The sequence below is a fragment of the Prionailurus viverrinus genome, chromosome F2 (genome assembly GCF_022837055.1).
Source record: "Prionailurus viverrinus isolate Anna chromosome F2, UM_Priviv_1.0, whole genome shotgun sequence".
NCBI lineage: Eukaryota > Metazoa > Chordata > Mammalia > Carnivora > Felidae > Prionailurus > Prionailurus viverrinus.
In genome coordinates, this window is record NC_062578.1 from 78929533 (window position 1) to 78954941 (window position 25409).

Consider the following 25409-nt stretch of genomic DNA (forward strand, 5'->3'; position numbering starts at 1 on the left):
TAGAGACAGAATGGGGCTCAGGGGCCCCACCACCCCCACCGTGGGCAGACCAAACCCCTTCTACTTTACAAAGGGGGTTGGAAGGTCTCTGCAAGAGTTCCTTGGCGGCACTGGGGGGGATCTAGTATTGAAAAAACTGAACAAATGATTATTTCTGAATCACCAGTACCTAGAACAATGCTGGGTCCCAGTAAATGCTTCAAAATAAATGACTGAATGAAGTATAGTCATTACCTAATAACTTCCCAGGCTAAACAACTACTTTGTTTTTTGTTTTTGTTTTAAGTTTTGAGAGAGAGACAGAGAGAGAGAACGAATCCCAAGCAGGTTTCGCGCTATCAGCACAGAGCCTGATGCAGGGCTCGAACTCATGAACCTGAGATCATGACCTGAGCCAAAATCAAGACCCAATGCTTAACCGACTGAGCCACCCAGGCACCCCAGATGACAGCTACTTTGAACATGACTGACGTAGACCTCCCAGTGACCAGTTATATTCACAGCAAAATTCACTACTGAAATACTCATGTCAGAATGACCGACCCCTCTTCACAGGGCACAAGATGGAAATACAACAAAAAGTCTTAAAACAGAAGGAAGCCTTGAGCTCACTTGGCCTTGCAGGTAAAAAGCATACCCTTGGCAAGGTTATAGAGAGAAACCATGAATATATATCATCATCTGTTGAAATTATCTAGCAAACCACATACTTTGAATTTTCCCTTAAAGCCAGCCTTTAATTAGCATGCATACTCTCTGGCCTCCTGATGCCTGTTTGTGCGTCCATTATGCTTACCCAGCACATAGACAATTTCTTATTCACTTGTCTTTCCTTTCATTCCAGAAGCCCTAGGATTTAGGTCTCGTTTGTATCTATTCCCCAGGGTTCCTGTGAGTACTTGGCACTGTGTAAAGATCCAATAAATATCAGATGGGTGAAGGGACGCTCAGGGTCAAGGAATCTCCCGTGCTGGATCTCTCTAGAACCTGGGCTTTTGGTGTTTTGGAAGCATGGCAATGCGTGGCCAGGATTCTGCCCGATGTCAAAAGGAAGGCTGGCTAATGCTGGAGCCAGATGCACTCCTCAGATACCCCAGCTCACTCAGGGTGGATACAAATGTCCCAGACCAGGAGACATAAGGCAATGCACTGCACCACTCACCCAGAGCCTCATCCAGAATGGCAGCATGTCAACTCTCAGGTTTTGGATGGCTGGGGGGGTAGGGTCAGAGACTGGGTGGTAGACCAGAAGCCTGGCCATGCTGTAAAGCTGAGGTCCCAGTGTCTCCCTGACTTCTCTCATCTTAGCCTCCGACCACCACCTTTGGATGGAAACGGGAGGAAGGGAAGAGGAGGAAGAGGAGGAAGAGGAGGAAGAGGAGGAAGAGGAGGAGGAGGAGGAGGAGGACTGGAAAAGATGAGTCAGGAAAAGTAGGTCAGACGCCTACTCTCCAGCAGAACCCCAAATGTGGAAGGAGCTGCCTGGTGCAACCTGAGGAACCCCCCTAATTCCTTAGCATGCTGTGGCTCAGCCCTTGCTTAAACCCATGCAAGAAGGGCACCTACTACCTTCCAAGGCTGCCAACATCTTTTTTCTCCTTGGTCCATGCAGACCCTCACTCTACTCCTATGGGAAGTGACCCCTCCAAATCCCAAACTATAATATACTCCAGACATGGGACTGAAAAGTATGAGAAATATTGTCTTAGATGAAGGGTCGAAACACTGCTTAACTATCTGCAATCTATTGTCTAGAGTTTGGTGACTTTGCATAATAAACCAGCAAACATTTCAATACCTCTGATCGAATTTCACTGTGCAGTGTGTTTAGCAAGCAACTTGGAAATTGAGGAAACTCACAGAATGCTTGGGGCCCAAAGGGAGAGCCCTTAGAGATCTTGTAATTGGGCATTTACTTACACAATTATGAACCTGGACTCTCTTTTTTTTTATTTTAGAGGGGGGAGAGGGAGAGGGAGAGGGAGAGGGAGAGGGAGAGGGAGAGGGAGAGGGAGAGGGAGAGGGAGAGGGAGAGGGAGAGGGAGAAAGAGAAAGAGAAAGAGAGAGAAAGAGAAAGAGAGAGAGAGGGAGAAAGAGAAAGAGAAAGAGAAAGAGAAAGAGAAAGAAAGAGAAAGAGAAAGAGAAAAAGAGAAAGAGAAAGAGAGAGGCTCTTAAGCAGGCTCCACACTCAGTGCAGAGTCAACGTGGAGCTCTATCTAACAACCCTGGGATCATGATCCGAGCCGAAATCAAGAGTTAGGTGCTCAACCAAAGAGCCACCCAGGCACCCCTACGTGGACACTCTTATATGAAACATCAGTTGGTGTTACATGAAAAGTGGTTTCCATGCTCAATGAAACTTGGAAGAAAGTGGGTTAAGCAGATGTCAAGACTACAGGAATTCTCAGAGCCTTTGATATAATTATTCCCTCTATGCCACTCCAAAAAGTACAGAGTATCTCTCTACCTTCCCTGATTATGGAATTCTTACTTTGTGGGTTCTCACCTGGACTGATAGATGATAGTATATACTCTTTCAGAAAACGTAACCTAACCAAATGCCCCCCTATGAAAGACAAGGAAACTCTCCCAGCTCTGTAAACCTGAGCAAACTGCTGAAACGTTCTGAACTCTGGTTGCCCCTTTTGCAATCCCCATCCCACAGAACCAGAAGTGGTGCAACGGAAAACCATGATGAGGAAGCACACAGGAGACACACAGAGCTCATGTTGTCTTTCTTCCCTGAGCGGCAGCCACAGGCTTGGAAGGAATCCATCTGTTTACCTGCCTGGGCTCTGAGCCAAATGTTGGTTCCAGGGACGTTTCACATCTATTTTCCCAGGCTTCAGCAAAAAGAAAGAAAAATGGCCTCTTAACCCCCGCTGACACAGCAATGGGACCTGGGAAGGCCAAGGATGACAGTCGTTCTATCTAATGTAATCTTTTCCTATAGCAATAACAACCAATTGCGTTGCCTTTCTTAAGAGCCAGGTGACGGATGTGACTGATGGGCCAGTCACATCATCCTGGGTGATACATTACAGGGTAAAGCTATGACAGAAAACTCACATGATCATTTCTGAGCACCATCTGGCTTAAGTGGTTCTTCACAGAAAGGACCAACATCCTGGGAACTTAGGCATGTTTACCTGGGCAAGTCCTGCCCTCCATGGATAGCTGTACTGTTCACTTGCTGGTCAGGTGGCTACAAGTAGTTCCTGAGTGGCTGCTACGTGTCTGTCCCTGGTGTGCGTGTGTGTGCACATGAATGTGTGTGTGCATGTGTGTGTGTGTGTGAGAGAGAGAGAGAGAGAGAGAGAGAGGGAAAGGGAGGGAGGGAGGGAGGGAGAGAGATGGAGAGAGAGATTGCTGCAGAAGCCTTCCAAACAATAGGGCTCTCGTAGAAAGCAAACCAGAAGAAAAGGCAGTGCAAGGTGAACTCTGAATTCCCTGGGGTCTTGGAAACCTGCAGATTCAGGAGTGCTTAGAAGATTTCCTCCCAGACAGCATCAACCCCTCCCATAGGTGTGGCACACACAGGGCATCTCTAGTATTATGGTAGGTCCCACAAAGTCAGATAAGGGACTTCTTACTTGCTTGGCAAACAGAATGCACTTTCAAGAAGACACAGGATGAGAAATATAAAACTGGTGCAGCCTTTATGGAAAAGAGTATGGAGGCTCCTCAAATAATTAAAAACAGAACCAACATATAATCCAACAGACCCAGTTCTGGGCATTTATCCAAAGGACGTGAAACCAGGATCTTTGGGGCACCTGGGTGGCTCAGTTGGTTAAGCATCTGACTTTGGCTCACATCATGATCTCACCACGGTCCATGAGTTCGAGCCCTACATCAGGCTCTGTGCTGACAACTTGAAGCCTGGAGCCTGCTTCAGATTCTGTGTCTCCCTCTCTTTCTGCCCTTCCCCCACTCATATTCTCTCTCTCTCTCTCTCTCTCTCTCTCTCTCAAAAATAAATGAATAAAACATTGAAAAAAATGTTAATAAACAAACTTGAAACCAGGATCTTCATTGCCGCATTATTCACAATAGCCAGGAAATGGAAATGACTTCATGGTTCAATGATGGATGAATGGATAAAGGACATGTTGTACATACATACAACGGACTATTATTCAGCCTCAAAAAAAGAAAGATCCCACTATTTGCAACAGCATGGATAGACCTGGAAGGCATCAATCAGGCTAAGTGAAATGAGCCACAGACAGAAAGACAAATACTGTACAGTCTCACTTATATGTGGAATTGTAAAAAGTCAAGCTCATAGAAGCAGACAGTAGAGAAGTAGCTGTGCCAGGGGTAAGGAGGTGAGGGAGACGAGGAGATGATGGTCCGAGGGCACCGAGTTTCAGCTACGCAAGACAAGCACGTTCAGGACACAGCATCGCACCTGCGGCTAACAATGCAATGTTGTAAGTTTAAAATGTGCGAAGAGGGTAGATCTTATATTCAATGTTCTTACCACAAAAAAAAAGAATATAATTAGAATATGAAAAGGAAAGAGCACAGGAGGAAACTGTAGGAGATGATGGATATGCATGGCCGTGATGGTGGTGATGGTTTCACAGGTATGTACTGATCAGCCCAAACTCATGGAGTTAAATATATTAAATAGGTATGCTTTTTCCCAGGTCAATCATCCTTCGATAACACAGCTCGAAAAAAACCCTCACGAGGGACAGTGTTCCCAAGTAAATAAGTCAGAATGCTAACACACACACACACACACACACACACACACACACACACACACACACAAGCATACGCCTAAATAAGCAGAGAAGAACTCTCACATCCAACACTGTACTCAGCCCTGGACATTCTTGAGCCAGGTCCGAGAGGACCGGACAGCCTCTCTTCTACCATGTCCCACCTCAGGCGGGACCCACAGCTCTGTCACGTGCACAAAACACTCACCGTGGGCCAGACGCCGATCGTCTGACACCTCCACCCGAGGGGGTGGGTGCTCTCTCTTGAAGGGGACACAAGGGCACGGGAGAGCGGGTCACCTGTCCAAGGTCCAACAGCCAGAACAGGGCTGGGACCCACCACTCCGGTCTGCCTCCCGAGTCGCTGCTCTCAGCCACCACGCCACATAGCTTTGAGTGTCTGCTCCCAGTGCAAAGGTAAATAATGCAGATTAAACTGAAGTTTGCAGAGGGGCAGCACAGTTCAGGTGAATAAGCATCCAACTCTTGATTTGGGGTCATGTTATGATCTCATGGTTAGTGAGTTCGAGTCCTGCATCGGGCTCCACGATGACGGTACAGAACTTGCTTGGGATTCTCTTTCTCCTTCTCTCTCTCTCTCAAATAAATAAACTTAAAAATCAATAAATAAACTGTACCAGTTTGCATTCCCATCAACAGTGCAAGAAGGTTCCCATTTGTCCACATCCTTGCCAGCATCTGTAGTCTCCTGATTTGTTCATTTTAGCCACTCTGACCGGCGTGAGGTGGTATCTCAGTGTGGTTTTGATTTGTATTTCCCTGATGTGATGAGTGAGCACTGGGTGTTGTATGGAAACCAATTTGACGATAAATTATATCAAAAAAAGAAAGAGAAGATAGATAGATAGATAGATAGATAGATAGATAGATAGATAGATAGATAAACTGCAGTTTGTGGACAAATGAGAAAATACTGCCCCCACTCACTGCACAGGAAAACTCAGTGCTGATCCCAGAAGACAACCCCTCAACCACATACTCTTCTCTGGAAGGAAGCCTCTTGGGTCCCTTCTGCTCAACCTTTCCAATGCCCAGGCAAAGCCCCTCACCCTCCACTCACACGCCCCACTTGTCAGAAGCCACCACGACCACCTTGGAAAGTGGCCCAGGAACCACCCGTGATCTGCAGGCCGGTTTCTCAGGAGGATTTTTTCAAGCAGTGCACCAAACTGTTGACCCAGTAACATGGAGCTCCACGGCTAAAAGGGAGTCTGGTGCTGTGGCAGCTGAAGTGTCCCACACTGTTGTGCAGACATTGTTTGATTTAGTTCTCATAGCAATCCTGAAAGTAGGGATTTTTATCTCTGTTCTACGGACAAGAAAACAATGCCACAGAGATGAAGCGGCTCCTGGCTCCAAAGGACAGTGGGCTGGGCCTTGACCTTGACCTTGAGCTCAGGGCACAGTGACCTTAAAATTCGGCCCCTTCAGCACATTCGTTTCCCTCCTCTGGCTCTCCAGTCTGCGCCATCCCCTCTCCAAGTGATGCGGGGCCCTGCTGTGCAGCAGTCGAGAAAGAATTCTTGCGACAGCCTCGGTGCAAAAGGGTGCTTTTATTATAGCACGGGGACAGGATCCGTGGGCAGAAAGGGCTGCGTTGTGATTGTGAGGAGGGACTAATTATATACTTTTAAGTTTGAGGGGGTGGGGGAGAGACAAGCTAAGTCTCTAAAGGGACTTCTGCAAGCGAAAGAAGAGTCATAGGATCCTGGGAGGTCTGGCTATTCTCGAGGGAAGGTTGCTTTCAGTCTCTAGCAAGGCATCAGCATTAGGGCCACCATGACTTCCTTGAGGAACGCTCTGCGTGTCTCGGGGATTTATTTATTCAGTGGGCCGCAAGCTGTAAGGAGATTCAAGCTGAGCTACATTTCCCTTGCCTTTGTTCTCCTCATCACAAAGACAGGACCCCCTCGGCACCCACCCAGTCATTCATTCAAAACGTTTCCCTGACCTTCTGATGGGTACAGGGCAGAGGTTCTCAACTGGGGGGCAGTTCCGCCAGCAAGGCCCTGAGGCATTTGGGGTTTTCACAACTGGAGAGGGTCACAGGCAGTCAGTGGGGGGAGACCAGAGACGTGGGCACACCACCTACCACGCGCGGACAGTCCCTGCCACGGCAATCCTGTCGAGGGTGAGAATCTCGGGGACGAGGTGCAAAGAGACCATTAAATACCAAGAAAAACCCTGCACTGTTCTGAGTGTGTTTCGTGTCTTTAACTAAGCGATCTTCAAAAGAAACTGTGAGCCTGGTGGTATTCCCATTCCGTGGAAGAGGAGGGAACGGAAGCCCGCGAGGCTACTCCCATTGTTCGAGGGCTACAGGGCTGGGACTTAGACCCAAAAGTCCAGTTTCAGGGCCGACAGCTGAAACTGTTGTCCCAAGATACTGCCTGTATTCTGTGCTGGCAGCGGGAGCGAGACAGAGCCACAGCACAGACCTGAGAACCGAGGCCAGGGTCGGACTGGGGATGTCACAGGGTGCTGCACGTGGGCAAGGGAGACCCAGGAAGAGCAGACACCCCAGCAGTGGGGCTGACATTATCAGGAAGGGCTCCGGGAGGAGAGAATGTCAAACTTCTGAGTTGACTTCCTCGTGGCATAAGAGGATCACGCCCTTGGGACTCCTGTGAACGTAAAATGCGATACTCTGTGTGGCAGGAAGCCTCTAAAGGGGCCCCCCTAGGCCTTATCTCCTGGTATCTATGACCTTGTGTCACCCTCCCCCAAGATCACAAAGATTCTGGCTCCCACTCTGCCTGCCCTCTCTTGCTCTCTCTGATAAGGGCTTGCTGCCCCAGGAAGAGGGCCCCATGGCAAGGGCCTGAGGGATCCCCAGCCAACAGAGGACCCTCTGGGAACTGAATCCTGCAGACCACCATTTCAGTGAACTTGAAAGGGGATCACCCTTAAGAGGATGTAGCCCCAGACAACAGCTTCATTGTACCATGCAGAGTCCTGAGCCGGATCACCCAGAGCTTAAGCACACAGGCAGATTCGCAACCCTGTGAGATCATTAATGTTGTTGTTTTAAGCTGCTGACCTTCGAGGTAATAGGTAACTCATGCAGTGTGCCTCTGGAAGCTTTTCATGTTCTATTTCACATCTTGGCCTCACTGACTCTGATCCAAATCATCTCAGGGATGACCAGTTCTGCTGGGGCTCCAGTAACCTCCAGTGAGTGGAGTGGAATCTGATCCCACCTTGCCTGAGTCTCACAACACACTCCCTCTCGCACCCCTGGGATATTAACCCCATCTGGAACAAACTTCTGTCCAGAACAACAAATACATGATTTCCTCTCTCCCGGCAGCCAGGATGGACAGCCTGAGATACATTTTACACTGCTTCTCAGGCACTGCCCTTGGCACCTGCGGGAATACAAAACCAGAACTGTAAAGATGGCCACCTGGCTGGTGCCCCCCAGTGGCTCTCTATCCTTCCATGCTTTGCTTCCCTGACCCTCTCTCCTCCAACCTAGGATCACAACCTAGTACTGTGTGCACACAACCCTTGCCCCCAGCTCTTCTTTCTGAGTCAGTTAGGCCAGGATGAACATTGTCTAACACAACAGAGATGCCCAATCCTTGGGAATGATCAAGCCTTCTCTCTCTGCGGCTGGGAGACCCCAACTGTTTCCCTTTTAGTTTGAAAGTTTTACAATTCCAACAATGTTTCCATTGTACGCACAGACTCTTACCTTCACCAGAGCACACAGCAAAATGGAAGACACAAGCCCTACAATGAGCAGGGTCTGAATTACACCGAGGAAGAGTCCCTCCCAGCTCCCTCTCTCCAGCATCCATAAAGTCTCCCCCTCCCCCTTCTCGTCCTTCATGCCTTGTTGACACTCTCCAGCTTAGATGTGCTCCACCTCACCATCTGTCTCAAATTTCCAAGCCTTTGCTCATCTGCTCTCTCTGTTTTGGTGAGCCTCCTATCTTCCAGTTAATTCTTAAGTATTCTTAATAACATACTTTAAGGGTCATTCTATCCAGTAACCTAGGACATCTTCCCCCAAGACACCCCATTTGGCCTACACATTGCTTCTCTGAGATTTCAGAAGTATTTTGAGTATATGTCTGCTTAAATTATTCATTTTTCTCAGAAAACACTGGAAACTGAACTATGACTGGGATGAACACTCTTTCATCTAGTACCCTAGGTGCTTCATCACTTTTTATCGAATGAATGGATGTGTTGGATAATGGAAGAAGAATGGCAAAAACTAATTTTCCCTTGAACATTTTTTGCTGACAATTTCAACATAAATCTGAAAGCTGTTCACTCCTATGTTGGAAAAGAAAAAATGGAATAAAAACACATACTCTTCTACCATTTCTATATTCAGATGACAGTTGGGTACACACACCATTGGCTCAGTTCAGCAAAGCCAACAATATGGCCCTACTCCTTGTGCATCTGAGAGCTTGTGAAATCACCAGGTAAACATGCAGAGCAAATCTGGGGAGAGGGTGGCACGCATTTTTCACATCCCTCCCTTTTCCTTGGCTAGGCCAGCCACCCTCACCTCCCAACAACCCACCTCCAATAAGGGCTTTATTTTCAAGAGTGAGCACATAGAACATCCAAAGCTCTATGATCTGAGCAATGTATCTACAGATCAGGGACTTTTAAATACTTGGGAACTACTGAGATAATTTAATGACTGAATATGCTTTAAATCCATTGCGCGCGTGCGCACACACACACACACACACACACACCCCAAAGATGGGAAGATCACAACCACCCAAGACAGCTCATTTAGTTTCCAGCTAGGTAATAAATAGAGAGGACATGTGATATTTCCTTTCCGAGGATATGTAAACTGGGACAAAGTCACCCAGCCACTGAGTCTCAGTTTCTACATCCATAAAATAGAAACCATAATGGGCCTGCACAGCCTCACACAATGGACAGCAATGATGATTTCAGGAAATAACATTGACAGAGCAAAACTGCGACTCTAAAGAGATTGTTTCTTCCAGTACAGACGGCTTTCCCTGTACCACCTTCCACTCGGGGTACCTGGGCATTCTGCATTCCCCACCTCCAGAAGAGGGCGGGCACCTTGGAACTGCAGACATAAAACAAGAAAAGCCAGTCCCTGGTTGTAAGTTTTGAAACAGACTTTTGAATTTAATGGGAAAGACTGTCATTTGACAGAAAAGATTTTGGACTTTCAAAAGTCCAGGAATTACAAGAAGTTCAGAATGTAATCATTTTTCCCTCTCCCCAACCTAGAAACCAGATAAAGTCTGATGGGATGAGAGCAATTTGAGAGAGACTGGAAGGGGAGCAGAAATGACTGCACCCCCCGTTCATTCCCTGCTAAGAGTCCCCAAGCTCCTCCACCCTCAAACCCAGCTGAGCGCTCTTAATATAAAGAAAAAGTGAGAATTTCCAGATGACCTGGGGGAACCTCTGTGCAGAAAGTACCTATGTCCTCATCCCTGGGTTGAGCTTGGTGATGCAGCAGGTTCACAGAGTTCCTCAGGCACCAACTGGTGTCCTGTCAGAAGGACCTCAAAGGCTCAGAGAGCCAAGAGTGGAAGCCCTGGGGTAAGGGACAAGAGGCTGATGACTGAGGATCCCATGGGAAGACATAAACTCTAAGAACGCTGGTGAGGATAGCTGATGGTCAAGGGCGAACCACCCAGTCTCCCACCCTCAGGCTCCATCTCCACCTCTGTGGCTTTCTGCAAGTCCAAAAATTCAATCGCATTGAAGAGTGCAGAGAGATTCTGGATTTTGTTGTTATCTATGGCCAGGAAGCTAACATAGAAATGAGGTTCCACTACAGAAAAACAGCTACCTTTTTGGAAAACCTGAATTGGTGAGCTAGGTCACCATAAGGAAAGGGCCTCACCCAGTTTCTGGCCCAGAGCAGGTGTCCAATAAGTAGCAGTTCCCTCCCTGACCTTCACGCAATGCTCCACGGCTCCCAATTTAGCTATCTGTCGTGACGATTACAAAGGATTTAATCACAGAATCTTTGCACAGTGGGTAACTTTCCAGGCCAGCTCTCTCCATATAGAGTTTGGAAATCCCAGGGAGGCCAGGGCACAGCAAAGTAGCATCAGTGACAGGGCTGGGGACCCGGGTCTCTCAAATTTATGCCGACCTCCTTCCACTTCTCATGATGCTTCCCAAAGAGCAGAGCCAAAGATGACTTTGCAGGAGATCATAAGTGATCTAAGTGTCTGAAGACAGGACAAGAGGCAGTTAATCAGTGCAAAAAGCTAATTAAGGTGATATGGCCCCAGGGGCAATCCAACTGCTCTCCAGAGTCCAAGAATTAATGACAGTGATACAGTAACTTACTCTAACCCTTCAGCTCCCCGTAGGTCCATCTCCTGAACAATGGCTTCATCTACTTACTCTATCAAGTGCCTCCACTGGTTCTGGAACGTGTGGTCCCCCTTTTTGGCACAACACGCAAGACTCTCTGTTTTGGCCTCAGTGTACTTTCTTAGCCTCATTTCCCACCCAAGTCTTCCAGGGAACCTCTTCCTTCCCTTGGCCACAATATTTTCTGAGCCATACATAGCATTGCATTTTATAAATATTCTTTCTCAGGTGGCTTTTCAAAATATACTTTCTATGCATTGCTACCATGAAACCTTTGCAATGCCAGGTAACCATAGTCTACTCCACTGATTTGCCTCTTAATTCAAAAGAGTTCTGTCACAAATGCATCCCGAAACCATGTTGGGCTGACCACATGGTCACCACTATCTTTTTTAACACTCCAAGTATTACCATTAATAATAAGATCTAGCAGCTAGTGAGTGATTAAGTTTCCAGGAGCTCTCCAGAGTAGTTTATACTCATGGACAAGTTGATCCTTACGATGACCTTGGAAGTGGGTGAGATTACCTGAAAATTAGGTTTGAAAAAGACTCAAGAGAAGACAAATGATTCAACCCAAGTTCAAAGAGAATAAATGAGAAGCAAAACTAGATTCCAAAGCACATACTCTTAGGCACTGTATTTCACCTACAAGCACTTACTTGCAAACATCAAATGTAGTCATTGAGAAGACAAATATCACTCTGAGCAAGGCCCCATCAATAAGATGTGGTTGTGGAGAGAGTTGGCATAGATCCCATTCTTAAATTCATAAAACTGTTCAGAGAGAATGCAGTCTCACCCCTTGCAGGTGTACTCTCTACAGTGGCCATATTAGAATCCCCATTGTTCATGAAGACTCCACTCGTTGGATCCATTGACATTCCATTTAGAATTGCTCTGAGGCAATGGAGGAGGAAAGATGAACCAAGTCTTATTCACCCTCTTTAGAGTAGTCAGAACACAGGATTAGCATCTGCCAGGCTTGGCTTTCCATCCTGGCTTCACTTCTCACTCAACGTGGACCCTGAGCTTTCTTCACCTGAGCTTTAGCCAACAAATTATTTGAGACACTGTCCCAGGTGCTGAAACCACACATGAGGCTCAGTTTATGCCATCAAAGAATTCATAGGAACTAGATAAGTTTAGTATAATATGGTAAGCTCAGCAAGAAGGAACTTAAGTCTCAAATCATACAACAAAATACTATGCCAAAAGACAAATAATCATATGAAATATTACTCAACTTCATTTACAATCTTATAAATGCAAACTAAAATCATAAGATGATACTACTTCACACCAGAATGGCCAAGGTGAAAAAGGCAGGCAATACCAAGTGTGTGGGGAGGTACAATATAACTGAAATTGCTATATACTACTGCAGTAAGTCTGATATGACCACTTTGGAAAACTATGTACAGTATCTACTAAAACTGAATATGCAGGCACCCTGTAACAAAGCTATGAATTCTCAATAATATACCCAACAGAAATGCATATATATATATATATATATATATATATATATATATATATATATGTGTGTGTGTCTGTGTGTATAGATAGATAGATAGATAGATAGATATAGATAGATATATTAATTAAACAGATGTAAGAATGTCTATACCACTTCTTGTAATGCTCCAACAGTGGAGATTATACAGATCTTAGTAGACTGGGTGACTGAATTGTGGTATATTCATACTTTGGACACTGTATGGTAACAAGAATGAGATACCGCTACATACAGAAAGATGGATGAGTTGCATAATGATGTTTGAGTAAAAGAAACGAAACACAAGAGTCATACACTGTATGACCCCATGTCTATAAAGTTCAAGAAGTCAGGACAAGTAACTACACTTGGCAGTGGTGGTGGGTAGTAATTGGAAAAACCACAAAGGGTATTCATAGGAATGCGGATGATCTTGTTTCTTGATTTGGGTACTGGTGAAATTAGATTTTTGACTTTGAGAAACTCCATTGAGATTATACAAATGTGTGTTTCAATTAGATTTTTCTTTAAGTTTCTTCCATGACACTGATGTGTTGAGATATGTCTTTTACCTTGATTTTTCCAAAAGTCATATGTTTTATCCTGAAACAAAAACTACATTTCAAAGCCTTGACCCATGAGACAAGAATTGTAATATTTACCTTCAAAAGAGGATATGATAATTAAATTGGGAAACATGCACCAACAAGTTACAGGCACAGGAAATGCTTGCATTGAGTGAGTGCATCCTATCAATGCTATTACTTCAATGGGCTCCATAGTTTAGAAAACTAGGTAGCAATATCTACTAAAACTGGACTTACGAAGATCCTGTAACACAGCTATGCCAATCTAGTTGTACAATGTAGAATGTTTCGACAGGTTTTATACCATTCCCTGGTAATTTCCCATCTTTCAATCTCTATTGCCTTGATGTACTTTTCATTCTTGCTATAATAAACCCCTTATGCATCCCAAACTCAACCCATTATGTTGCTGCAACTGGTCTCGACTTAGGTGTTCTGTTTTCTTGCAATTCCCAGCTCATCAACCCGTTAATGTCCACACACACACCACAAGCAACCTCCTTAAAGTCCTCTCCCACTTTTTAACTCCCATACTTTGCTCCTCCAAAAACAGTAACAGCATTACTATCATCCTCAGTTGTCATTTATTGGGTATCAATCATGTGTCACGCTCTGGGACACATGCCTTATATACATTAATTTATAATCCAATCTATCCCTTAAACAATATGGATACATCATTGAATAGTTTTAAAATAAACAAATTATGAAACAAACTAGCAAGGACCAAGGAAATTAGGCATCATTATCCCAGTTTTTAAATGAGGACACAGAGGCTCCAGGTGAGTAAGTAATACATCTTCCTTACAAAACTGGGAGCAAGAGGAGCTGGGGTTCAAACCAGGTCTGGTGGGTTGCCACACCAAATGTTCTATCCCAAACTAGCTCAGCCTGTCACTGAAGACTGACTGACAGATTTCCAGCATAGTGAGTCCAGACATAAGGCTGTCTCTCATGATAACCCAATCATGATTTGTCCATTTACAGTCAGGGAAACTGAGGTGGAGGTCTATTTCAGTGCCTAGGTCTTTGTATCATGCTTTACGCGATAGAGGAATCATAAAACTGGAGTTGTATGTATGCAGTGTCATTTGTAGCAGCCAAACAATCCACCTGTGTTACTTACTTTATCTTAAGAGGACAGAGAATGTTCTCCTCAATTTAAAGATGTGTTAACGGGGGCTCAGAGTGGCTGTGCAGCCGTGGGACCTGGGCTTAGAACCATCAACCTTAACGATTTTATGTCAGGCTCTCTCCCGCACAAACCCACCTTCCTAAAGATTCAGATGTCAGTGAGTCCTAGCAGGGATCTCTGCCAATTCCATAACAAAGGGCTAATGGGGTCACGCTTTTCTTTTAAATTGTCAATATTTTTAGGTTTGCTTTTGTTCCTGCTGTTTCGAATACAGGCTTCCATTTAACCTTCAAAACCTAATTCAAATATCTCATTCTCTCAGAAGTCTTCTCAGATCTTGTACTCCCTTATTTCCTTCAAAAAACTGTCCCCAAAGGCCTACAATGTAAGTGTCAGTAGCCAAGGTACAGAGGCTTCGATGGTGCATAAAAAGCCACCTCCCTGTTCTTCCAGTGCTTATTTAAGGGGGGCTCACACGCATGGCTCTCAAATGCAATTTCCAACTGCAGTAAATGCTATGAGCGAAAAGTACAGGGGCTTTCAAACCAGATTGTGGGGCACTGGATCTAGTCTCGGAGGTCAGGGAAGACATCCTCAGGCAGAGTTAATATTCTGGTATGACCTGTACTTACTTGGCTGCACTGTAATAACCCCCCTAAGTGTTTCCACAATAGTCTGTGAGTAACGCAAGGACAGTACCATGTCTCATTCAGGCCTCAAGCCCATGTCCTAGAAGCCTTGGGTGGCCCATTGTAGGTGGCTAAGGGATCTCTGTCATCCTCAGCAGTACAGCTGCTACCCTTGTGGCCACCACCGTCAGTGGAGAAAAATGTAGGGAGCGTGTGAGTGAGCAGAAGCCCCGTGTGACAACCTCTACTCAAGGGCACCTTCTTGGCACCTAAAGAAAGAAAACAGCACCTTGTTGATGGCAAAGGAATGGGAAAGCCGACTAGCTCCCACTTCTCTGAGAGGCTAATTTGCTCTCGGTACCTCCTCCCCAGCCTCTTTCACAAGCTTGGAGCAGCAGCAGCTTTCTGATAATGACTATCCACAAGTCCCACGCCGTGATTGTGGTTTGCATTAAGCCTGGTTAAAACATCAGCTTACAAGGCGAGTGTGGATGCAGAGGTGTCATCCAGCCCAGAGCAGAGATCAAAGATGCCATCTTGGCACCAGAGAAAATCTGCTCATAGGTACTTCAACTTTCAGAGCTGGAGAGGCTCTGGAAGGCTCTTTTACATCTGGAAGGCTCCTTTCAGAAATCCTCTCCAATCAGCACAAACGACAAAGAAACTGATTGAGGTCTGGGAAGATCAATTCAGGACCAAGAGCAAGCAAGGGACAAAACTGACTCCTGGGCCCCAGCTTTGCAGGTTTTAGATGCAACAGTCCTCTCACTATGCCCAGTTCTTGCATCATTTTTTTTCCTCCTAGTACTTTGTAGACTTATTGCATACATTTTTTTAAATTTTTTAAAACATTTATTCATTTTTGAGAGTGAGAGAGACAGAGCATGAGCAGGGGAGGGGCAGAGAGAGAGGGAGACACAGAATTGGAAGCAGGCTCCAGGCTCCGAGCTGTCTGCACAGAGCCCGACGCAGGGCTCGAATTCAAAAACCGCGAGATCATGACCTGAGCCGAAGTTGGACGATCAGCCGACTGAGCCACCCAGGCGCCCCTGCATACATTTTTTTTTAAGTTGTGGTTAAGAACACTGAACATGAGACCAACCCTCTTGACAAACGTCTAAGTGCACAATACACATCGTTAACTACAGGCACAACATTGTGCAGTAGATCTCTAGAATGTATTCCTCTTACGTAACCGAAACTTTATACAGCCGCGGCGCCCGAAGCATGAAATTCCAGCTAAAGTAGCACTTCCTAGAGAGGAAGGCTCACACGGACTGCAGATTTCATGTAAAGTTTTCACTACTGCATTCAGTCCCTCCAGTGCCTTTGCTGCGCCCCCTCTGCCCTGTGCTGCCCTGGTTTCCATTTCCATCGGCACCGATAAGAGCAGTTGCCACTTGCTGATCACCTGCAAGCCACGCCCACTCAGACACCTGCACACACACCACCCGGAATGCTCAGAAGCACTCCACGAGGACGTGTGGCATGTGTGTTGGATACCTACTGATGCATAACAAGATCACCCTGGAACCCGCTGACTTAAAAGCGACGATTTTATTTGCTTCCCATTCAATGGATCAGGCATTAGAGCAGAGCCCAGCTTTGACTCCACACCCAGCCAGGGAGTTCTCAGTTGGGGTTGGAAGATGCAAAATGGTGCCTGGCCTCTCTGGACACGGCGTCTCTCTCCTGCTGGGCGGTCAGGGTTCAAGTTGGTGCCGGTCTCCAAGAGAGAACGTTCTAGAAGGTGAGAATGGAAGCTGCGGATCTCTTCAGGCTTGGAAGATCAACAGCAGCATTTCAACCACATCCTGTTTGTCAGGTCAGTGAGAGGGCTGGCCCAGATTCCAAGGGACTCGAAAGAGATGCCGCTGGTAGAAACACCTTGCAAAAGGCAGCGTGGGATGGGAGGTATCATTACAGGCATCTTTGGAGTGTAACAGTTAGGACCGTGTTCTCTGCAATCAGACATCTTGGTTCCACCATCGGCTGTGCGTCCATGGACAAAGCCCACCTCTCTGAGTCTCACATTCCTCACCTCTAAAATGGGAATAATAGCATCTGCCTCATCAGCTTTCGTAAGGGAATAAATAAAATAATGCCTAAAATGAGCTTCACGCCATGTCCCCCACACAACAAATCTCTACAAACAGTTGCTGTTTTTAGAGTGATCTTATAATTTATCATCCAATTCAGGACACTTTTGAGAGTGAAAGTGGGAGGGGCTGCTTTGTGTAATTATGTGGACACAACAGGTACACACGGGATTTATATGCACCTCCAGCTACTATCACCGTCAATCTTTAAAAATAGCCAAAATCCAACTCAAACCGAAATGAGAAGAGATTAATGAGCTCCCCCAAGTTCATTCACTCACTCACACGCTCCCTCACACATCTGGGGAGCTCCTCCATGCCAGGCGCCGAATAAGAGAAAATGTGTCCCTGCCATGTTGAAACTTATACTCCAGTAACAGAGAAACTACATCATCAAACAGGTAAATAATTAGTTTCCTGTAATGTGGCTCTTCATCAGGTGAACCAGGGTAAAGGAGGAGAAAATGCACTAGTGGGCACAGCTGTACCTGAAACAGATAATTCTTCCTCAATGGCTGAAATCAGTGGTCCACAGACTGTGACCCAGGGGCCTGGGCTGGTGTCTGCCTGTCCTGATAAAAATGTGTCACTGAAAGACAGCTGCATCTGTTCATTTACATATTCTTTTATGGCTGCTTTTAAGCATCAGGCGCTGGCCACAGTTCACATGGCCTGCAAATCATAAAATATTTCCTATCGAGCCCTTTAGAGAAAAAATTTGCCCATCTCTGGCTTAAGCAATGCAGCCATGTAAGAAATGCATTACCATCCCTTCGCTGTCACTGAAGATTCAGAGGAAGAGGGCATCATGTGTCCCGGTCACTTTTGTCATGATGCTCTTGGGCTCCTCCCAACTTCCCATTCTCGGGCTTCGAAGTTACAGCTTTATCCAAGACTAGATCCCCTTAGGTTTTCAGGGAGGCTCCACATCATAAAGAGAAGACACCAGTCTTAAGAGTGCCTCTCTTGCGAGGAAAAAAAGCAATCCTTCCCTGAGATCCCCAAAATGTCCCTCAGTGGCTCACCTTCCAAAACAGAGTCTCCTTGTCCTCTCTGAATCAGGCACTGGAACGGGAAGGGGACCAATATACTGGACTAACATCAATGGCAACAATCCCTAGGGCTGGGAGTGGGATTCCTCTCCCCTAAATCATTTTTGGAGGGTTACGCACTTAAAACCTGGGGGCACAGGCAGGGGAGAGGACATTAGGCACCAGTGATGTCTGATGTGAAGAGTGACTGTGGTCAGCACAAGGGCCATAGGTACCTTTAGAAAGAGTGTTCAGAGAAGGACTCATAGGACATGACCTCCAAACACAGCCCTGAGCAGGACGAGGAGCAGGGCTTGGAAAGATCTTGTGAAAGAACTTCCAGGTACAGGGAATTGTCGCTATTCAAAATCCTTCTCTCAAAATCCTTCTTAAGCCAGGTCCAAAGCCTGCGTGGTCTCCACTGCTCCAAGTTGTCTGCAGAAACTGCTTTTCTTCAGTTACAGCCTCTCATCCCATGGTCTTCCTCAGTCTTTGATCATATCCCGCAAACCTGAGTGACCTCCTGTTTAGCCCTTCTCCCCAGCCAATCTTGGTAATTTTCTTATTCTCCTCGGTATGCACTCAGGGGTGGATCCGTTTTGCCTTCTCGTCTCCTCTTAGGGTGTGAATCCTTAAGGTCAGTGACCGATTCGAGATCCATACTACCCAGCAAGAGCACACAGTACATTCTTGGCGAACGTCCACTGAATCAGACACCTGAGGACAGATCTGTGGTTCTGCTTGTTTTAGTCTACTGGGGACCAAGGGCCCCCCGAAGACTTAACTTTCTTGAAACAGTCCAGGTACCCTATCAAAAGGCCCAGAGAAGAGAAAAACAACAGAATGGTATCCATCCGAGCATCAGTTCCTGGGAGACTCTGATGGGGAGAAGTACAAAGTGAGAACAGTGAGGCAAGAGACAGGAAATAGTGTGCTGTATGTGGACAGCAAAGGGCGGAGGGCACACGCGGGGCATGTGTCGTCGTGGGTGCACACGGAATATGCCACAATAAAATTAGGTATGATTTTTCCAGTGATGAAGGGCCAATGAAGAACAAACACAATTTGCTGTCTACCTATTTTATTTCAGGAATTGTGTAAGCTACTTCATACACACTTAATCCTCATCAAAAAAAGACTGTTATATAGCAGGAATCTCTATTTCATAGATGATGAAATTCATGCCTAGCAAGGTGAGGTGGCAGAGAGTCACATGGTGAGAAAATGGCAAATGCCCAAGCGGGTGACCTTTCCTCTCAGCCACACAGTTGACCAGTGCTTTAAGAATTCACTTCAGCAAGAAGAGAGAGAATATGTCTGCTGGAGAGGAAGAAATATTAGGTTGGGACACCCATTATGAGCTGTTGCAATAATCCATGGCAGAAAGGATGAAGTCTGGCTCTAGGCACTGTCACCAGAAATCAACCATACCTGGAAACGAAGCAGGTGCAGAGGGGGGAACAGGTGCAGACGATGCAAAGGCACCCCATTGGGAAAGTGGGCTATGAGGAGACAATACCTTCTCTGCTTGTACCCCGTCACCAAATCAAAGTATCAGCAAAGCCGCCCTTGGGACTCTTTGCTCTAACTGCGGGCACACATTCTAAGCTTAGATAAGCTTTAGTCACAAGGACGAAATATTATTAGTTTAGCTGTGTTTCAGCTCCAGCTCTCACTATGAATCATGTGTGCATGAATCATAATCACCGCTCTTCATATTTTAGAAGCAAATGTACAATTTTTCTTACCCAAGGAAAAAAATTAATTGCTGTCTAAATATGAATCTAATGTTGTTTCTGAAGCTCTTGGATTTATTCAATTCTGAGCCTTCGTTTTCTTTGGGAGTAAAAATAATAAGGAAAGCTTAAAAAAAAGAGAGGCGACATATGGAGTGTCTGCCCTGCCCATGACTCTGCTCTATGCTTTTCAAAGTCAAGGTAGATGTGAGTGTTCCCATTTCATAGATGAGGAACCTGAAACTTACATAAGCAATCTATTGGCCCTGGATAACACAGCTAGTAACAAAGAGAACCTTGGGGCTCCAATTAAGGTGAGTTAGATGCCAAATCTCATGCTTCTGATGCTCTCTCCCTGTCTTACAGGTGAAAGCATGAAAAAATGGTATCAGAGTGACTCCGCGTTACGGTTCCTTTTTGAACATTCAAAACTGTCCGCAACGTGGCTATAACATTTGCTGTCTACCATCATCTTAGGACACTGTCTTAGCAGTTAGGAGGCGAATTATCTCTGAACCTGTCAACTCGGTATGAACTGGGGACACCAACCAAACCTGGTTCTTAGGTAATATGAAATGCATGGTTCAAGTAAGTGGGGGGGCCTACACCTGTAAAGTGGAACCACTGAATGGTGGCACCAGACCGGGGCCCTCTCAGCTCCAGGACAAGCCCCAAGCAGTCTCACTGCCTGCCTCCAACCACAAGGCTGGGGCAGCACATCCCGCTCTTCCCCCTGGAGCTTCTGATCTTCCCAGTCTGAAGCCAGGCGCCAGGGTCCACACTCAGCATCCCACTGACGCCTCTTAACCACTTGGCAAGCTTAGAGTATTACCTTCGTTGGATGGGTGTGCTGTTTTACTACGTGGTGTCAGCGCTGTATTCAAATACCATAATAATACTATTATATTACTTATTAAATGCAAGAACAAATAGTAAATACTATTTATAGAATACAGTAACGATATCCAAAAATAGTTCATGTATAAAGTTTTGGAAGTTTTCACGTATTGTCAAGTTTCCCTGAGAATTAAATAAATAAATCCCACAAATGAACCAAAACACATATTTGAAGGGCCACCAACTGCCCTCTGGTCTGCTCTCAAAACAATCTTTCTAAATTGCAGCTTTGCTCCTGTCACTCCTTTGTTTAAAAACAAAGTTTCTAGGGGCGCCTGGGTGGCTCAGTTGGTTAACCATCCGACTTCGGCTCAGGTCACGATCTCACTGTCTGTGAGTTCGAGCCCCACGTCGGGCTCTGTGCTGACAGCTCAGAGCCTGGAGCCTGTTTCAGATTCTGTGTCTCCCTCTCTCTCTGACCCTCCCCCGTTCATGCTCTGTCTCTCTCTGTCTCAAAAATAAATAAAAGTTAAAAAAAATTTTTTTTAATAAATAAATAAAAACAAAGTTTCTGTTGAGCGTCCAACTTCGGCTCAGGTCATGATCTCACGGTTCGTGGGTAAAAGCCCCATATTGGGCTCTGTGCTGACAGCTCTGAGCCTGGAGCCTGCTTCGGATTCTGTGTCTCCCTCTCTCTCTGCACTTCCCCTGCTTGCTCTCTCTTTCTCTCTCTCTCTCAAAAATAAATAAACATTAAAAAAAAAAAAACAAGGGGAGACTTCAAATCTGATCCCCAGTGGAACTGGAGTAAGCCACTCCAGTCATCAGCTGCAGGCCGGGGCTCTGGATTCAGCAGATATTTCAAAACCACCTCGTAAGCTCTGCCATGCTGCCCAGAGCTATCTCAACCTCCTAATATCCTGCATTTCCTGGCGTTGGGGCCACAGCATCTGTGACAATCTATGTGCCCTACTGGCCTGCGGGGGGCGGGGTTGGAGTGGTCCCACTTTGAAACAACCGTTAAAGTGCCACTAAAGGGTACATCCAGAGTCCTCCACCTTTACACACGGAGCATTTACTTCCAGGCTTATCTTAGATGTGACAGTTGGGCCCTGGAGAGGGTCACCATGGAACTAAGCAGTGTCCCCGGTGATTTGATGATGAGAAAACCTGGATTCACAAGAAGAGAAGTCCATGGGGCGCAATGTGGCAGGAACATGTGTCTACCTCTGGGCACTTTTGCCATTTCCCTGGAACCCCCCCCCCCTGCACTGTCCTTCCCGCCACATGTGGTCAGGGTGAAATCAGGGGAGCCTCGGCAGCGCGTCGTGGAGAAATGGCTCACTCCGCACAAACGCTGGCGGAAATGTATCCATCTGAGCTGGACAGCAGGGATTAAAGTGCCTGCCGGTTCTGCCAGTGAACACCACGCCTGAGTCCGGGCTTCTGTGAAATACAGGGCAGTCCGGTCTGTGCTCCCAGCACATCCCCCTGCGTCAAAGACCGAGGCACAGGAGCGGATCTGGGCTTCATAAACAATTCTACGAACAAAGTGGCAACGAGAACGCAAAGGCACACCACTGGGCTTATCTCTGGGCGAGGCCGTCTGTAAAGGTGAGCATGCCCAGGCTGGGATGGGCACAATGGGACTATGCTCTTGTATTTTGCTGGTACCACCAGGTTGGAAAACCACAGCAGTCTCCAAATGGAAACCTGGCAACCATGTGTCCACCGTGAACAGAAAATCCTTACGTAGCATGTCAACCTAGGTGGGCATATTCCATTCAGACTGATTTGGCCATCAGATCTGATTAGAATGTGACTTTTTAAGCAGTGTGAGAAGGGCAGGGAACTGTCTTGAAGTTAAACAAGCTGCTGACAATTTTTAAGGGCTAGGCAACCTTGGAAAATTCCTTTAATCTTTCAAGTCTTAGTTTCTTGCTCTGTGAAATAGAGATGGGAACCTGCTCATAGGGTTTTCGTGAGAATACCATTTGGCCACATGTCTGCCATGGTGTCTGCTCACTGCAGCTGCTTGAGAGAATGGCAGTCTCCTTCCCTTTGCCTTTGGACAGCTGAGTGCTGAATATCAGCACTGGCAAACAGGACGATATAGAGTGGAAGAAAGTCCAAGTGCCTTGGCTCTCTTTTGCATGGCCTCCCATCTGACCTCAACTAACCTCTGCTCTCGTGTCCTCTAATGGCCAATACTGAGCCCCCATTCCCAGTGGGTCTGTGATGAGCTGCTACTTCTGACGAGAATGTGTATGTTTCCCAGGAGTTTAGAAATGGGGAGAAGGGTAATATTTAGTAATGATATTGGTAGAGAATATAGGAATATCTATAGGAATACAGAAAATACAGAGAAGAATATAGGAATCTGACAAACTTGAGTCAAAATCCCAGCTCTTGCAGGTGCCTGGGTGGCTGAGTCAGTTAAGTATCTGACTTCAGCTCAGGTCATGAACTCATGGTTTGTGGGTTCGAGCCCCATGTCAGGCTCTGGGCTGACAGCTCGGAGCCTGGAGCCTGCTTTGGATTCTGTGTTTCCCTCTCTTTTTGCCCCCTAGCTCATAATCAATCAATCAATCTCTCTCTCCCTCTCTCTCTCTCTCAAAAATAAATAAACATTTTTTTTAAAACTCCCAGCTCTGACACTTCCTAGCTGGAGGACCCACAGCAAGTGGAACTGCCTCCATTTCCTGGGCTATAAAGCAAAAATAAGACCCACCACACAGCAGCCTAAACCGAAGGGAAGATCTGCCTCTCAGGGCACCGGGAGGAAACAACGCCCTCCTGCACCCCAAGTGCCAGCCAGCATGCCTGACTTATCAGCCCAAATACTCTCACACAAGCACGGTACTCATGAATCCCTGATATTGTCATCAGTATTATTCTGAAAAGCAATGAAACTGGGCAGTACGGTTGCTGTGCTCAGGCTGAATTCACCTGTTCTCAGAACCTCTTGATTTGACAAAAGAACGTATTTGTGTGTCAGTCCGCTCACCTGTGAAAAACATCGCAAGTACAAAAACAGTCATCTTCTTTGTCTGGGAAATCTGCTCATTTTAATTAATCTAAAAGGTTTCTAGCAATTCGTGTTTGCTAAGCACTTTGACATCCTAAGAATAAGAGGCACTTTAAATGCAAAGTTTTACTATAACATCTTTTTATGATTATTACTCAAGGGGCTCTCAAGTGAAAAGGCATTCCTAGAATTCCCAGTCTCTCACTTAGGCGACAGCACTACACCATCTAGTTGAGGGCCAGGGTCCTGTGGACTCCCTCTGCTTCCTTAGCAAGAATGTGGAGTAAAGCTGGAAAATATAGCGGAAGACAGGAAAAAGAAAGGGAATTTGAGTGCCTTCGAATATCAGCTAAGTCAAGTTCAAGTTCACTTTGCACTCCTTTTATTGACTCACTGTTTCCTATTTATATGGCTTTTACCATGAAGGCAGGGGGCCATGCCTATAAAAGACTATAGTCTTTTGGCCCAAAAGACCAGAGGACAGAATTCAGGACAACGTCAACGTCTGTGAAGTGAGGCAGAAATCTACGAGGGAAAGAAACAGAGAAGGGAACCACACAGTCTGTACATATTTTCTGTCCAAATCCCAGGCTGAACCTCAAACTATGCCTGCATAGAGCAGACTCCAAGAAGCCTAACTAAAGATAAAATAACTACCCAAGATTTAAACTCCTGCCCAAAAGGCAGAGATTGCAATCTGAGTTTAAGCAAGTTAACTGCCCACTACAACAAAGAAGGCAACAAGTGACGACAGGAACACTAACACTCATCGGAAGAAAATTATAGAATCTTGAGTCTCCACAGCACAAGATTCACAATATCCAGGAAAGAGTCCAAAGTGAGTTTAACAGGACAACAAACAGGAAAATGTGACCTATTCTTAAAAAAAAAAAAAAGGATAATCAATGGAGACTGACCCCAAGATGACACAGATACCGGAATTAGCAAACATTATGACTAAACTCAATGACATAAAGGAAAATATGCTCGCAATCAATGAAAATTAGCTATGTATGAAAATGAATACTACTTGGCAATGAGAAAGAATGAAATCTGGCCATTTGTAGCAACACTGATGGTACTGGAGAGTGTTATGCTAAGTGAAATAAGTCACACAGAGAAAGACAGATACCATATGTTTCACTCATAATGTGGATCTTGAGAAACTTAACAGAAGACCATGGGGGAGGGGAAGGAAAAAAATGTTACAGAGAGGGAAGGAGGCAAACCATAAGAGACTCTTAAATACTGAGAACAAATTGAGGGCTGACGGGGGGTGGGAAAGAGGGGGAAATGGGTGATGGACATTGAGGAGGGCACCTGTTGGGATGGGCACGGGGTGTTGTATGGAAACCAATTTGACAATAAATTACATTTTAAAAAAAGAAAGAAATCCTAAAAAAAAGAAAAGAAAAGAAAATGAGGCTTGCATGTCCCCTACTTGAAATGAAAAACAAAAAGTAAAGAATCCTAAAAGGTTGGACAGTTTATGTCTCACAAAGATATTAGCTTTTGAAATATCTCAGAACACAGTATAGACAGATTAGCTGCAGGAGGTTGGGGACTCAGTATAATAACTAATTAATTCATCAATTAATTAACTCAACAGATAATTACTGCACACATGCAGGTTCCATCCAGGAATACTTCTAGAACTGGTTCTAACAAGTTCCCAGCTTTCTTGAAACTTCTGTTCTATATTTACCAAGATTATCATTGTTTTG

General features: G+C 45.7%; 1 protein-coding gene across 3 annotated transcripts in view; it reads right to left on the reverse strand.

Annotated features, from left to right (window-relative positions):
- The window catches only part of FAM135B (family with sequence similarity 135 member B), a 281764-nt gene that overhangs the window by 207676 nt on the left and 48679 nt on the right, over window positions 1-25409 (reverse strand). The window contains exon 1 of one of the 3 annotated variants that reach the window (XM_047843020.1): window positions 11768-11913. The exons of the other annotated variants lie outside the window; for them this stretch is intronic. The gene's annotated coding sequence lies outside the window, so the exon portion shown is untranslated. Of the gene's footprint in view, window positions 1-11767; window positions 11914-25409 lie in introns of those variants that run through there. 3 annotated transcript variants of the gene reach the window in all.